At 36.1% G+C, this 14,254-nt stretch overlaps 1 pseudogene across 1 annotated transcript in view; it reads right to left on the bottom strand.

Moving 5' to 3' along the window:
• Nucleotides 1–14,254, bottom strand: part of 4930503E24Rik (RIKEN cDNA 4930503E24 gene) — a 55,415-nt pseudogene that overhangs the window by 15,664 nt on the left and 25,497 nt on the right. Inside the window, exon 3 of the transcript NR_028310.1 lies at nucleotides 12,383–12,581. The product of NR_028310.1 is annotated as an RIKEN cDNA 4930503E24 gene (transcript). The remainder of the gene's footprint in view (nucleotides 1–12,382; nucleotides 12,582–14,254) is intronic.

Below are 14,254 nucleotides of genomic sequence, written 5' to 3'. Positions count from 1 at the left end.
TGATGCCCCAGCATAAAGAATGCTTGGATGGTGAGGCGGAAATGGGTGGATCATTGGGGGGAGCATCCTCATAGAAGCAGGGAACAGAGTGGGAGGGGATAGAGGGTTTGTTGAGGGGAAACCCAGAAGGGGGATAACATTTGAAATGTAAATAAATAAAATAGCCAATTTTTTAAAAAGCAATATGTAACCCATTCCTGTTATTGGACATTCTATTTGGTGGCATAATGAAGACAAATTGGTATACCCCTTGCCCTTTAGTTGGTAACCCCTGTATACTTTACATGATGATGTTCTATTTACTTCCCATACCCCCTTCTCAATCTCGTGAATATAAGTGTTTTTACTTATTTATAATTTTAAAAGTTTTATTTTATTTTGTTTGTATGAAGTGCTTTGGGTTTTGTTTTGTTTTCTTCATCTCTATGTATCATGCACATGTCTGGTACCATATTAAGCCATCACAGGGCATTGGATCCTCTAGATCTTTAGTTGTGGGTGATTTTTTGTGAACCCTCATGTGGGTACTGAGAAAAGAACCCAGATCCTCTGCAAAAAAAGCAAAGACTTTAAACACTAAGCCATTTTCTCAGACCCTGGATATAAGTATTTAGTATGTAGTTGAAAAATATACCGGTAAACCCACTTTCGGTCTGTCTTTCCAAGTTAAGGCTCATCAGGGATACATCATCGTGAGTTACATCAACACATGATGATTATATAACTGAACCACTTTGTGCTCTCCTCACCTGGCCCATGGTTGAAGCAGAGACAATCAACTCAATAATAGAAACAGGTTTGCAAACAGAATGAAAGCTAAGTATCACATGAAATTTAGTTGTGTGATTGTTGGGGTCAACAGCATTAGAAATCATCTAAGATATCAGGCTTTCTGTTTTGGAGATGAGAGAATTCAGCATAAAATCAGTCATAGAAGGGGTTTGGTTTTGGTAATCTCTTCTCTCCTTCTTTCCTGACATTAAATTTTGGCTCATCTGCTTGTCTTCCTTCACCCTCCTCATATCATGGCACTAAATTTTATTTTTGAATACCTTTAATTTTATTAATCAAATTTGAATAAAAGTATATAATACAGGTAGCCTTAGACGACAAAAGGACAGCAATGCTAATCCATAATCATAGAATACAATTTATGAGAGAGAGAATAATATTCATGCCTTTACTATAGCAAATTATCTTAACTGTGTGATTTTGCATGCTCAGTTCAAACAAGATAATCTGCAAAAAAGGAAAGAGGGCTTAATGTATTTCCTACCAAGGGACTGATGGGGCTCATTTGTGAAAGCTGCCTTCCAGGACTAGGCAGACTGTGTGAAAAATACAAACAAAAAAGGAAAAGATGGCTAGGCAGAGAGAGGCCACAGAACTAAAATTCATGGAAGCAGGTGTGACTGTTGAGCCAGCAGGTGGAGAGAGAAGGTAATCTGAAGGACAAAGCAAAACACGGGCATCAAAACACCTGCGGATCAGAAGCCAGATACAATTTGTGTGAGCATCAGAGCTAACTTAGCCAGTTCTACCTTATCCTGTTAACTGAGTCCCTGCTCTTTCACTGAATGAGGAATATTCTCAGGAGTGCTGTGTGGCATCCTGCTGTGATTGCTGAATTCTATTAGAAGGTCAAGTCCTGAAAGATTCCTTGTGATAAGGAGAATTAGTTGTATAGACAAGTCCCGATCAGCATTTATCACTGCATAAATATTGACTAGGCACAGTTTCTAGATTCTTTGGTTAAATACAGCATTGTAGAAATATTTTCAAATACTTTTAACCAGGAAGCAGAAAAAACCTAATGAAGTAGACGTTCAGGATATCTGAAGATATTCCAGGAATATGCCATACTTTTTCATTTAGTAGTGAATACTAACCAATACTCTGTCATTTAATTACCAATGGTCAAATGGGCTTCATTATACAGCTATATTTCTATAATATTTTGAGCAAAAGTTCATAGAAATAATTCCTTGTATTTAATGTTTAATAATAATGCTTTAAAACACAGATACACACACACACACACACGCACCGCACAACAAACCACACACACACACACCAAAACCATTCTTTAAAATTATTTTTTATAAATACTTTATATTTTTGTTGGATTTCAATTATAATGCTCTATAAAACATTTATGAGGAGCTGGAGAGATGGCTCCACTGTAAGAGTACCCATTCAATTCCTAGTCCTAAATGAAGAAGGCTTTCAAGGGTCGATAATTCCAGTCCCAAGGGATCTGACACCCTCTTCTGTCCTCTTCAGAAACTCTGTGATACATAGTCGTTCAGGCAAACACTAATAAAAATAAAATAAAATAAATAAACTCTTTAAACATTATAAATTAACATTATAAATTAACTTGTCTTTGGGTAATACGTGAATCTCTAAGTGTCCATCTTAGAGTGTAATTGTGGAATGGCACATTGTTTTTAGTTTTTTAACATTTATCTGTGAAAATAAGTCAGTACAATTTTGGTCTGTTTTCATATCTTGGTTGTTTTCAATATATAGTGACATGATTCTCACGCAAATGTAATTTAATGGATTTTTGAAATCTCTCATACCCTTAATACATACCTCTTAAAATATTATTTATTTTTAAAAGTAAGTAGAAATTTCATTGTTGGTGTTCTGGTTAGAAATAACAATTGCTGCGATAAAAGACTGTGATCAAAACCAAGTAAGGGACTCTAGCTGGTATCAAGTTGACATAAAATCACAACTGGATTCTGCTCTATGCTAACTTTGAACACATATGCTTGCTATTGTTGAGACAAGTACTTAGTATTGTGATATGACATATATATCCGGCTAAGGCAGAGACCCTAGAAATCTTTGCAAAACCAGGTTCTCTGAACCAGTTTCCCATATGGTTTACTCCAAGGATCACATGTGGATTTCACTCGCTTAATGATACATAATCATAGAAAATTTAAGATCACCCTCCCCATGCATATGAACTGATCAGAAAATGTATTACTGCATTCACCTTCTCCTCTGGTTTTCTTTCAGTAAGCATACTCATCCTTGGGTTGGATGTCAGCAGGGCATATTTAATGAATACAAACTATGGTAGGTTATAGTAGAATTTGGAATATTAGGCATCTTAAATTATTTTTTAAACTTCAATACATCTTTGTAAGTATTTCTCACATCATCTCAAACATGTTTCCTGCTATTAAAGCATAGTGCAGAGCTTGGTAATTGTTTCCACAGAGCACAACCCTCTAAAATGATATTCAACTGCAGAAACTAACCATTACAATGTATTTTTATAAATGCACTATCTATATGCACTATATTTATAAATGCATTTATATATTTACTTGACCATTCACCTCTGTGCTTGAGTGTATTTTTTTAATTAGATGTTTTCTTTATTTACATTTCAAATGTTATTCCCTTTCCTGGTTTCCCCTCCAAAAACTCCCTATCTCCTCCCCTCACCCCCTGCTCTCCAACCCACCCACTCCCACTTCCTGGCCCTGATATTCCCCTATACTGGGGCATAGAACCTTCACAGGACCAAGGGCTTCTCCTCCCACTGATGAGGGACTAGGCCATCCTCTGCTACATATGCAGCTAGAGCCACAAGTCCCACCATGTGTTTTCTTTGGTTGGTGGTTTAGTCCCAGGGAACTCTGGATGTACTGGTTAGTTCATTTTGTTCTTCCTCCTATGGGGCTGCAAACCCCTTCAGCTCCTTGGGTTCTTTCTCTAGCTCCTTCACTGGGCAACCTGTGCTCCTTTCAATGGATGGCTGTGAGCATCCACTTCTGTATTTGTCAAGCACCGGCAGAGCCTCTCAGGAGATAGCTATATCAGGCTCAAGTGAATGATAGAATTTATACAGTTCTAATAAGAAATTTAAACAGTTGACATTTCTGGCTGCTTACATTGTCATCTGTATTGTTCAGGCTCTGGCAGAGTCTCTCAGGGGACTGAGCATGGGGACTGAGCATGGGGACTCCAATGGAGGAGTTAGGGAAAGGATTGAAGGAGATGAGGAGGTTTGCAACCACATAGGAAGAGCTATATCAACCAACAAGATCCCCCAAAGCTCCTAGAGACGAAACCACCCACCACAGAATACACAGGGAGGGATCCATGGCTCCAGCGGCATATGTAGCAGAGGATGGCCTTTTCTGGACATCAATGAGAGGGGAGTCGCTTGGTCGTGTGGAGGTTCGATGCTCCAGTGTTGGGAAATGCTTGGGTGGTGAGGTGGGAGTGGGTGGGTGGGTGGATCAGGGAGTACCTTCATAGAGCAGGGGGTGGGAGGAGGATACAGGGAGGTTGTCGAGGTGAAACTGGAAAGAATAACATTTGAAGTGTAAATAAATAAAATAACCAATAAAACTATGAAAAGTTTTGAAATTTTATCATTTTATATATAGAAAATTGTTTTCTATGTGTCTAAATTATGAAATACATGAAATAAAATCTGTATATATATATATATATCTCAAAGAAATATCTTTAAGTAAGAATCATTTTTTCTCACATGTATGTCATCAGTCTCACTAAATTTTGTCAAGATTTAAGGTCTGTGGTTTAGTTCTAAATACTATTATATTTGATATTATAGAGCACTTCCTAGATTCAAGGAATAATTATAGAGATGGCAATACTGAAACTCAATGACAATTTTGAGTCACCTTTTTACTAAGTCTATGTTTTCCCTCCTACACTATTCTTTGGACACTTTGTATTCAAAAGTTTCAAGTACATTGACATCTGTAATTTGACATTACTGAGATTTTTCATCTCTTCTTGCCCATATGATTGAGAAACATTTTATTATGTACATATTAGGTGATTTCCAGGACATTGATTTCATTATTATGTGCTAGAATATATTTTCACAGTTCAAGGTAAAGATTCTTATAAGAATCACAACAATGCAGACACAGTTCTAAAAGTATCTGTGTAGACTGAGATGCAGCCTTTAAAAGAGGAAACGGTAGGCTCTCTGGTGTAGCTTTCAAAACTGGAAACAAAGAGTTGTAGACAGTGATTTCTTCTAGAACATTACAGTTGTAGTGGAGCTACTTAAATCACATCAAAGCTTTCTGGATATGCATAACTTGCTTTCTGGATATGATAACTTGCTAATTAATTCCAAAAGCAATTTTAAATACTCATGGAGACTGTTAGTTGAAAATATAGCTAGCTTCAAGCCGGGCGTGGTGGCGCATGCCTTTAATCCCAGCACTCGGGAGGCAGAGGCAGGCGGATTTCTGAGTTCAAGGCCAGCCTGGTCTACAGAGTGAGTTGCAGGACAGCCAGGACTATACAGAGAAACCCTGTCTCGAAAAACCAATTAAAAAAAAATAGCAGCATTCAATAACACGATAAAAAATGACCCTTATTATTGGATAATATTATTCAAAATAATTAGAGCTACTTGTTGATAGTAGAAGTAAGATAGAGCTATCAACCTCATTTTTTTCACATTTTAAACATCAATTCATTTTATTCAGCATAGTGATCACTGATTCAGATACTGATGTTACTAGTATTATTGGCTTGCATTGTTAAAAAGTAAAGTGTTTTGACCATCCTAATAGCTTGTAAGCTATTTTTAATATTATCACATAATTTCCAAATCATTGTAACCTACAGGTTTTTAACACTATAAAAAACTGTTAATCATTACACTCTGCAAATTATATAGAATTTTCAAATAGAAAATATAGTGCATGGAAGTATTTAGGTGGTGATCGTCCTTGCAGCATGAAAACATCAACTGTGTAATAGATTTAAGTAACTTCAGAATTGTGAATAATTGATTATTTAGGTAATTCAGCATATACCTCATAACTGTGGCAACAGGTCAATAGTAAATAATGAGGGAGCTTTATAAAATATGCCTTTTTCCCAGTCTGGTATGTGCCAGGGCTTTAGCTGATTTGGGGACTCTTTGGAACAGCAGCTGGCTGATTTATATCTACTCACAGACTTGTGTTGTAGTAATGTTATTGACAGAAATGGGCTAGTTTAACAACTGACCTGCTTACAAAAGATGTGTAAATATTGCATGATGTAAGCCATTAATTGAGTCTTTTGATTCCACTGATTAAAACTAAGTACCTCCTGAAGGAATTCTGAAGGTTCTATGGTGTTAGTTTAATCTCACTCGATGAACAGTCACCAGCTTGAACAACTTTCAAAGTGTGTTTTGAAGATAGTTCCTAAACATCATGTGAGGATCATGTTCCTAACACAGGGAATTTATTAAACAGCAATGAAAGAGATGTCTTCATCAGTCAGAGAACCCTAATGGTGTTTATTTCCGACTAAATTTTAAAAAGATTAAAAAAAACAAAGAAATGGTATCAATTTTTTTAAAAATGTCTTTAAGTTGTTATGAAGATAGATAAAAGACTCTCATTTAAGTAATGTATTTTAAGCCCAAAATGCAACTTGATGTTGTACAATGTATAGCACTGAATATTAACATTTGCAAAATTTAAAACTGAATGCTACAAATGCCATCATCGAGTAGTGAACAAATCCACATTCAACAATTTCCCTGAGAGTAAGATAAATATTCACGGAGGTAGTATTACTTTAGTCCACCTCAGTTAATATGTTTAAACGTTGTTACTAAAATACCACATCTATTTAAAAATTTCTACCTGTATAGAATGTTGTAGTTAATTAGCAAGTACAAAAACCTGGGTTCCCTTGAAATTTATTATCATAGCCTACAACAGCCATTAGATACATTTCTTACCCGACTGCATATGTGGGTTCTCAGGCTAAAATAAGACACAACATCTTTGTCCCTTTTTTCAAAATGGATATTGAAACCACATCTGAGGCAGCTCAGATGTCTAAATGCTCTTTGGCAAGCATTAAAATGGCATCTCGGTCCTGCTTAGATGTTATTGATTTTATATTACAAGTAGATGAAAGGTCTGTTGGGAGGGATTCTGTTTTATAATTGCTGCAGTGACCTCGCCCGCCATCCAGGAGTAGCCAGGGCAAATGTTGTTTGATCGAAATCAATGTAAAGTACACATTTATTCTCCAAACTTGTATTTTATAGTGGAGAGGAGAGGTGAGTCACTGAGTGTAAAGAGGAATATAGAATAATACGACTTATAAAGTGAAGCAGGTAAGCAGTTGCATCCTCAATAACTCTCAATTCAAATGATTCTGAGTCTAGATTAGAAGCTCTGTGGCTTATCAACATTAGACTAGACAAATCAATAACTTCTGAAAGAACCCTGAGTGTTTGAAAGACAGTTTCTTGTTTTAGGGCCAGGACTGAAGCTCCACAGAGCAGACCAAATTCCTTTTGTGTGAGCACATAGCTGTGTAACATGTAGCATTAACATACAGCCTGTGCAAAGCAGGGCATGTATTTCCATCTTTCCTTCTGCCTTCCCACACCTCTTTTTGTTGTGGTTGAACTTGGAGACCCAAAGGAGTCTCGTTTGATCTTGATAGGTAAATTCTTTTCAACATCAAAAGTAGTCCGCATATTTGACAAATTCAATTTTGATGTTATATTTCCATACCAAGAAGAGAAGGGTTTTGGTGTGGACTGTTGGGAGGTGTACTTTGGCACATATATGGGTTACCGAAAGAATCTGGAGCAAAACTTCAACTCAGAAATAATTTAAGTGTTTTAAACTTACGTATATACAAAAGTAAGATAAAATTTTCCTTCAACTCTTTCCTAATGGTAAATAATGAAACAGCTCTTACAATCACGTTGCTCAACAGGGATCAAAGGATTGCCTGATTGTAACCTACATTTTCCCCCAACATTCCCTGAGAACACCCAAATTTTATCTCCCTGTGGAAAGATCACCTGTGTTTAAGCTTTTTTGGTTTTTCCAGTGATTTTCTGTTTACAGAAAGACTTTTTGCCCTCTGAGGATACTGTTCATTTTTTTAATTTTTTTAATCAATCTGGTATCATTTTTAGCATAGTATGTGTGTGTGTGAGGGGGGGGTGTCCTTGAAAAGGCCATGGCAGGCAGAGTAATGATCTGATTGGGGTGAGAAGGAGATTTGGCTCAACAGAGTTTAGTCAGGCAGTGATGGGTGGCCTAGAATCTGATTCTTGGTTTTTTATTTTTGATATATTAAAACACAACAATGGGGAGAAAACTTTTCTGGTGACAATTACCACATTAAAGTTAATGGGTATGATCGACTACCTGTAAACTCTTTTGTAATGAGATTCAATGCTCAGAATAAAGGTCTTGGGAGGAAGTCTGGGATACAAGCATAATAGTCTGGGAGATAAATATGAGATTCCCATATGTGATTGAAACGATTCAGAGGGTTGTCTGAATTGAATTGCAATGTAAGGGAATGTATGATATAGTACTGTTTAGATGATGTATCTCTCCCCCTCACTTAAACCACTCTGTTTTCCACCCTGTTACTTCTTCCTGACACTTAATGGTTGAAGGATGCACAATTGTATCTCGCTGAGCACAACTATGAGAGAAGTTTTCTTCATAATTATCTCTCTCTGGCATCCAATTAACAACAACAACAACAACAACAAACAAACAAAAGCCAAAAACCAATAACAACAACAAAACAAAAACAACAATAAAAAAGGAACAAACAAAAACAAAACAGTAAAGAAACTTACTCTCACTCGGTGTGCTAGAAATTCGGCATATAGGATTCTTATCTAAACTAGGAGTCCCCTGCCAACTTGAAGGGATGTTTTAGGCATTAAACTGTTTTGCTTTTAGGCAAACCTCTGTGTTTTATTCTTTTCTTTTTCTAACTAAAGCATGTACCTATAGTCTACACTCACATTAACAAACAAATTCCTCTCGTTTCGAAGCTAAGAATGAGATGGGCAGTGGTGGCAAACGCCTTTAGTCCCAGCACTTGGGAGATAGAGTCAGGTGGATTTCTGAGTTCCAGGCCAGCCTGGTCTACAGAGTGAGTTCCAGGACAGCCAGGACCATACAGCCCTGTAGATAAATAGATAGATGATAGATAGATATAGATAATCATGTTATCATCTACCCAGCATCTATTTATGATTTATCTATCATCTATCAAATTATCTACCATCTATCTATCTATCATCTATCTATCTATCTATCTATCTATCTATCTATCTATCTATCACCTATCATCTATCATCTATTTATCAATCCATCATCATATATCAAATTATCTATCATCTATCAATCTATCTTTTTTTTTTCAAGATATGTTTTGACCATGTATCTCTGGCTGTCCTGAAACTCACTCTATAGATCAGGCTGGGCTGAAACTCACAGAAATCTTTCTCTTCTGGGATCAAAGGCATCTGAAACCACTGCCCAGACCAAATTTATATTTTAAATATACCATGTTATAAAATTTTGACTGATTAAAACCTGAACATTTGTTGAGACTGGACAGTATGCTTTTTATAAAAAAATTTTTTTTCTAACTCCCAGAAAGATAGAATTTATTTAGAATTTACTTTACATTAAACACTATCCTGATCATTCTATGTAATACTTATCCAAATCTTAACTGCCATCCCAATCAGTTCAAGAGGTTTCTAATTTCCATGCTAATTTTCAAATCCACTTATAACTTGTTATGATACTTAGGAAAATAAATTAAGGAGCCTAAATACTTTCTGGGATTTAAACATTCTGATTGAATATAAGATCACATTGTTAATAAATATGCCTATTATTATCTTTAATAATTGGATTATTCCTGCATGCTCAGTACTGACAAGTTCTGTTTTTCCTGTGGGCTATAGTTTGATAGTCATCATCAATAAGTCTCAGCTTCACCTAGGCAAGGTCAACCATGAATGCTGCCTTCCTCTGTGGAAAGAGTATACTTCCACACCACTTACATTAACCTTGCCCCATATCATGTGTTTTACTTAATGGAAGACTGTCTGAAATGGATTAGTACCATTTGCAAGTTTGGGCAATCGATGACATTACTAGTTTTCAGTGTAGGAAAATCTGGCTGCAAATATCTAATGCCCTGTATATAGGACCACACAATGCAGAATGTTGAACACAGACATATCCAAGGCACTGCAGCTGACATGCGCATCCTTTATTAAGTTGTGAACATGCACTGTGGGTCATTCAACTGTGTCTGCCTTATCATGTAGAATAGACTTGGGTAATCAACCACTTCCCGTATAAAACATTATATTACCCAAAATGTTTTCATAAACAAATATTCAATAATATAGTCTCCCATAATTGCCACCTTCTATTGAGTTATTATTTTCATCTCTGAATATGTGCTTACATGTCTGGGAGAGGATGCACACACATACACACACACACACATGAGTAAATGTCTGTGGAGACGGGAATGATCCTAGGCTCATTCTGCAGGCACTATCACTAATGTGGTAGGACAGGGTCTCCCATGAGCCTGGGACTCACCAATCATGTCCTGTTATCTGTTTAGCTTTAGCAAGGAATCCTCCTGCCTCACCTTTCCCAATTATTTGATTACCAATATGTACCATTAACCGAGTGTTTGTTACCTGGCTTCTAATATCCAACAGTAGGCATTCTAGGTTGACATTCTAGTAAGGCCAGTGCTGAAATGCCTGCATTACTTTGCTAAATCAACACTTTTAAATGGCCTTGTTGACAGTCAGAGTAAATTGTATGTTATAGCTTTTAAAGAATTTGCTATCACCTAGAAATAATGCTGTTCAATGCACAAGGCAATTAAAAACTTCAAACCTACCTAAAACATCCTGGGTTCTTCCCTTTCTGTGGCCTTCTAAAACAATATTTGCTCTTTTTATAAACACAGTGTTCTTTACTTTGTCTTATACTCTTCCATTATTGAGTTCCTGACATGAAAGTCACATTCTCAGAAATGGCTCCTCTGATAGCTTACATGAGCAAAATTTCTCTTTTAGTATATACCTTAAACCTTACCATAGTTTTTATTTCTGTTGTGGTCCTGAGATTAAACCCAGTGCTTTGTGTATCCTCCACAGTCATTTAGCAAATAAAATATAGAGAGAATTTATGTAATAATTTTTATTATATACATATTTATATGCTTGTGATATTTGTACCATGTTTATTCAAATCTAAGCCATAAGCAGTCAGGACAAATATTTGAATTATCTCCTATAGTTTGTACAGAATTTAGGGCAGGGTGAAATGTTTATAAACATTTAGAAATCTTATAAATATATCCAATTTAGGAAACTAAGAAATATATATTAGAAGTTTCTCAATATTTAACAATTAGCAAGCAAGTGTAGAAACAGTATTTATACATACTCAAGCATAATCATTGTTAGTCAAGTTAATAAATTTGAAGTTTTATTATACAATTTTTGATGTACTTCTTTAGGAATCACTAATAAATATTTACTAATTTATCACTGTTTTCATATTTCAATCTACTAACTTGATATTTTATAAACAGTGACTTTTCATCATACTTCAGTTACAGTAGTGGAGATTATGAAGCAACCTTAATATGTTAAAGGATTAGACCAGCTCAAGGCTATTTCCTGACATGTGTCTTCTTGCTTGACTTATTCTCTGTGCCACATCGGGTTCAATGTGTCCACAGAATGCGGATTGTTGTCATTGAACATGAGTAAACAAGAAATATGAGCTGCCATCGACATCTAAGCTCATAATGGATGCTGTGTCTATCTCTGTCTCATTAAATATTGTGGAACGATGCCCCTGGATGTAACAGTCATTATCATCTCCATCCAAGCAGCTGTGACTGCTTTTGTGAGACTCTCAAGACCCAGGCTTCTTGATCTTCTCTCACATAGGAAAGGGTGTGCCAGGGTCAGGGTCTCTCACCTGAGTTTGCAGCTTCCCCTCCCTACATCTCTGACTATATGTACTTCTGCCCAAGCCAAACCCTAATCTCCAGATCTCAGGAGGTAATAGAATATATAAACAATGAAAAATCAACTGAATGGGGGACTCACCAAAGTTTTCAGGGTTCTTAATTATTATCAATACGCAGGCAAACAGAACATGGGAGACATGAATTTCATAGCTCAGAAAAAAAGAAATTTATATGTCAGTATCAAAATGAAAAGTCACAAATGAAAGGAAATCATGTCACATAATTTAAACATGGTCTTTACTAGCCTGGAAAATGGAAAGAGGAGAAATATGGACATTGCCAATTTTACCAATAAAATAATGGGCATGACCATTAGATTGCTGAGTTATTTGATTAACTGTGTGCTAAAGGATCAAAGTTCCATATGTTTAAATATTTGAGAAAATAATGTAGACAGATTTTTATCTGTTCTCATTATAGAACATATGGGTTAGGTGGTATGATAACAATATTTTTTTCCCTCCACTAATTTCCCCCTATATGAAAAATACATCCATACCATCATAAACTCTATGGTGAGATGCATGATGAATTTCCCCCAAGTGTGAGCTGGTGTCCTGGGAAGTTCGACATGAGGCTCATTAGCATTGTCTTACTTCTCCTTGAATTGTTCTTTTTCTTCTATTTTCATTTTTCTTCTTTCCCTATGTCATGAACTTGGTAGTATCCCAGGTATGTGCTTCTTTATCAGCTCACTCCTATTAGTGAAAGAAAGATGAAATTTCAAGACCTGTAAGTGATATAAAGTACTCAGAAATTGCTGGTTGTTTGTGAGCCTAGAGGCTGCCTGGGGCTGAAAATAAAGAAAAACAAATCCGGGGTATGTCCTGTAGTTAAAACATTCCTGGGAACATCTTGACCTAAAGATAAAGAGGAATGTGAGGACATAACAGGGCTCTCTGAACTGAGTCAACAGCTCACAGAACTCTGACACTCTGCACGTACATGTAATTTTTCTGCTGATGTTTGAATAAGCCAATAGTGTGTTGCTATGCTGAATTCCACACCCCTAAGCCCCTTACCCCATAAAAACCCCTAGCTTTCGAGCCTCGTGGCCGACATCCTCCGTTATCTCTTGTGTGGGATGCATGTCTGTTGGTCCGGAGCTCCATCATTAAACTACCTCCTGTAATTACATCAAGGCCTTTTCGTGATTCTTTGGGTGCACGCCAGATTGGGAATTGAGTAGGGGTTTCCCCACTAGGTTCTATCATTAGAATTCTTAAGTACTTTAATAGAGCATTCTGTATTTAAAGAAAATGGTGGATAGTAGCCATGTTTTTACAGAATAAAAATACAGACATATTCTAATGTCCAAAAGTAGAAATTGGTTAAAGTAAATCATAACGCTTGAAGTGGCATCTTGGAAACTTTGGAGATGATTTTAGAAGAATTAAGAACGGCAGCAATGGTTCAGAGAAAAAGAGAACAACAGAATAGAGTAGTAAATAATCTATGCCCTTATTTCCTTTGAATTATAAATGCACACAAAGATGAAAGAGAAATAAATCAACACTTTTGACAGTTGTTATTAATAAACCTGACAAATTAACATGCATTGCTCCTCAGTGTGGCAAGCTGTTATGTATTTCACTACAAGTAAAATCTTGGAAAAACAGAAGTATTAGATTAGTCTCTTAATGTCTTATATATGAATTCAGCATTCCTAATCTGAAAAATGAAAATTCAAAAATGTTCCCAAATTCAAATTTTAAGCTACCAGCACCATGGCACAAATAGAAAAATCTACATCACAAAGCTCCATTCATGTGTAGAATCATTAACCAAATGACTCTAAAACCTCCTTTAGGAGTGGGGAAATTGCACAATCAGTAAAACATTGCTTTGAAAGAATGAAGACTTGACTTTGATCCCAACCAACATCCATGTGTAAAGAAGAGAAGCTAGGCTCATGAGGTGTAGTTGTCATCCCAAAGCTGAGGAAGCACACAGGCAGAGTCTTAGGATTTAATGATCAAACAGTCTATCCTAATAAGTGGTACTAGATATAATGATCTTTTTTTTAAGAAACAATGTAGAAAATTCCCAAGAAATACCACTGGAAGTTGCTTTCTAATTTCCACATTCAGTCATTCAAATGCAAAAGAATCCTTAGATACATATAAGGATGTACAGACATGAACATGCTATTCATGACTGTATAACACATAAGCACATTCACATTGTACACATGCACACATTAGCACACACACAGTTTGCCTGTACACTACATGTACAACTTATATGTAAAGAGTGAATGATTCCATGTGGAAGCTTGGGTACTCACATCAAGATGCCCAGTGAAATAGATAAATGTTATAAAATCCTAAAAATCCACAAATCTAAGATATTTGTCTTGCAAAACTTTGGG

Source organism: Mus musculus, chromosome 10 (assembly GCF_000001635.26).
Source record: "Mus musculus strain C57BL/6J chromosome 10, GRCm38.p6 C57BL/6J".
Lineage (NCBI taxonomy): Eukaryota > Metazoa > Chordata > Mammalia > Rodentia > Muridae > Mus > Mus musculus.
The sequence above is the reverse complement of the archived record's forward strand: the minus strand, read 5'-3'. Positions and strand labels throughout refer to the sequence as shown.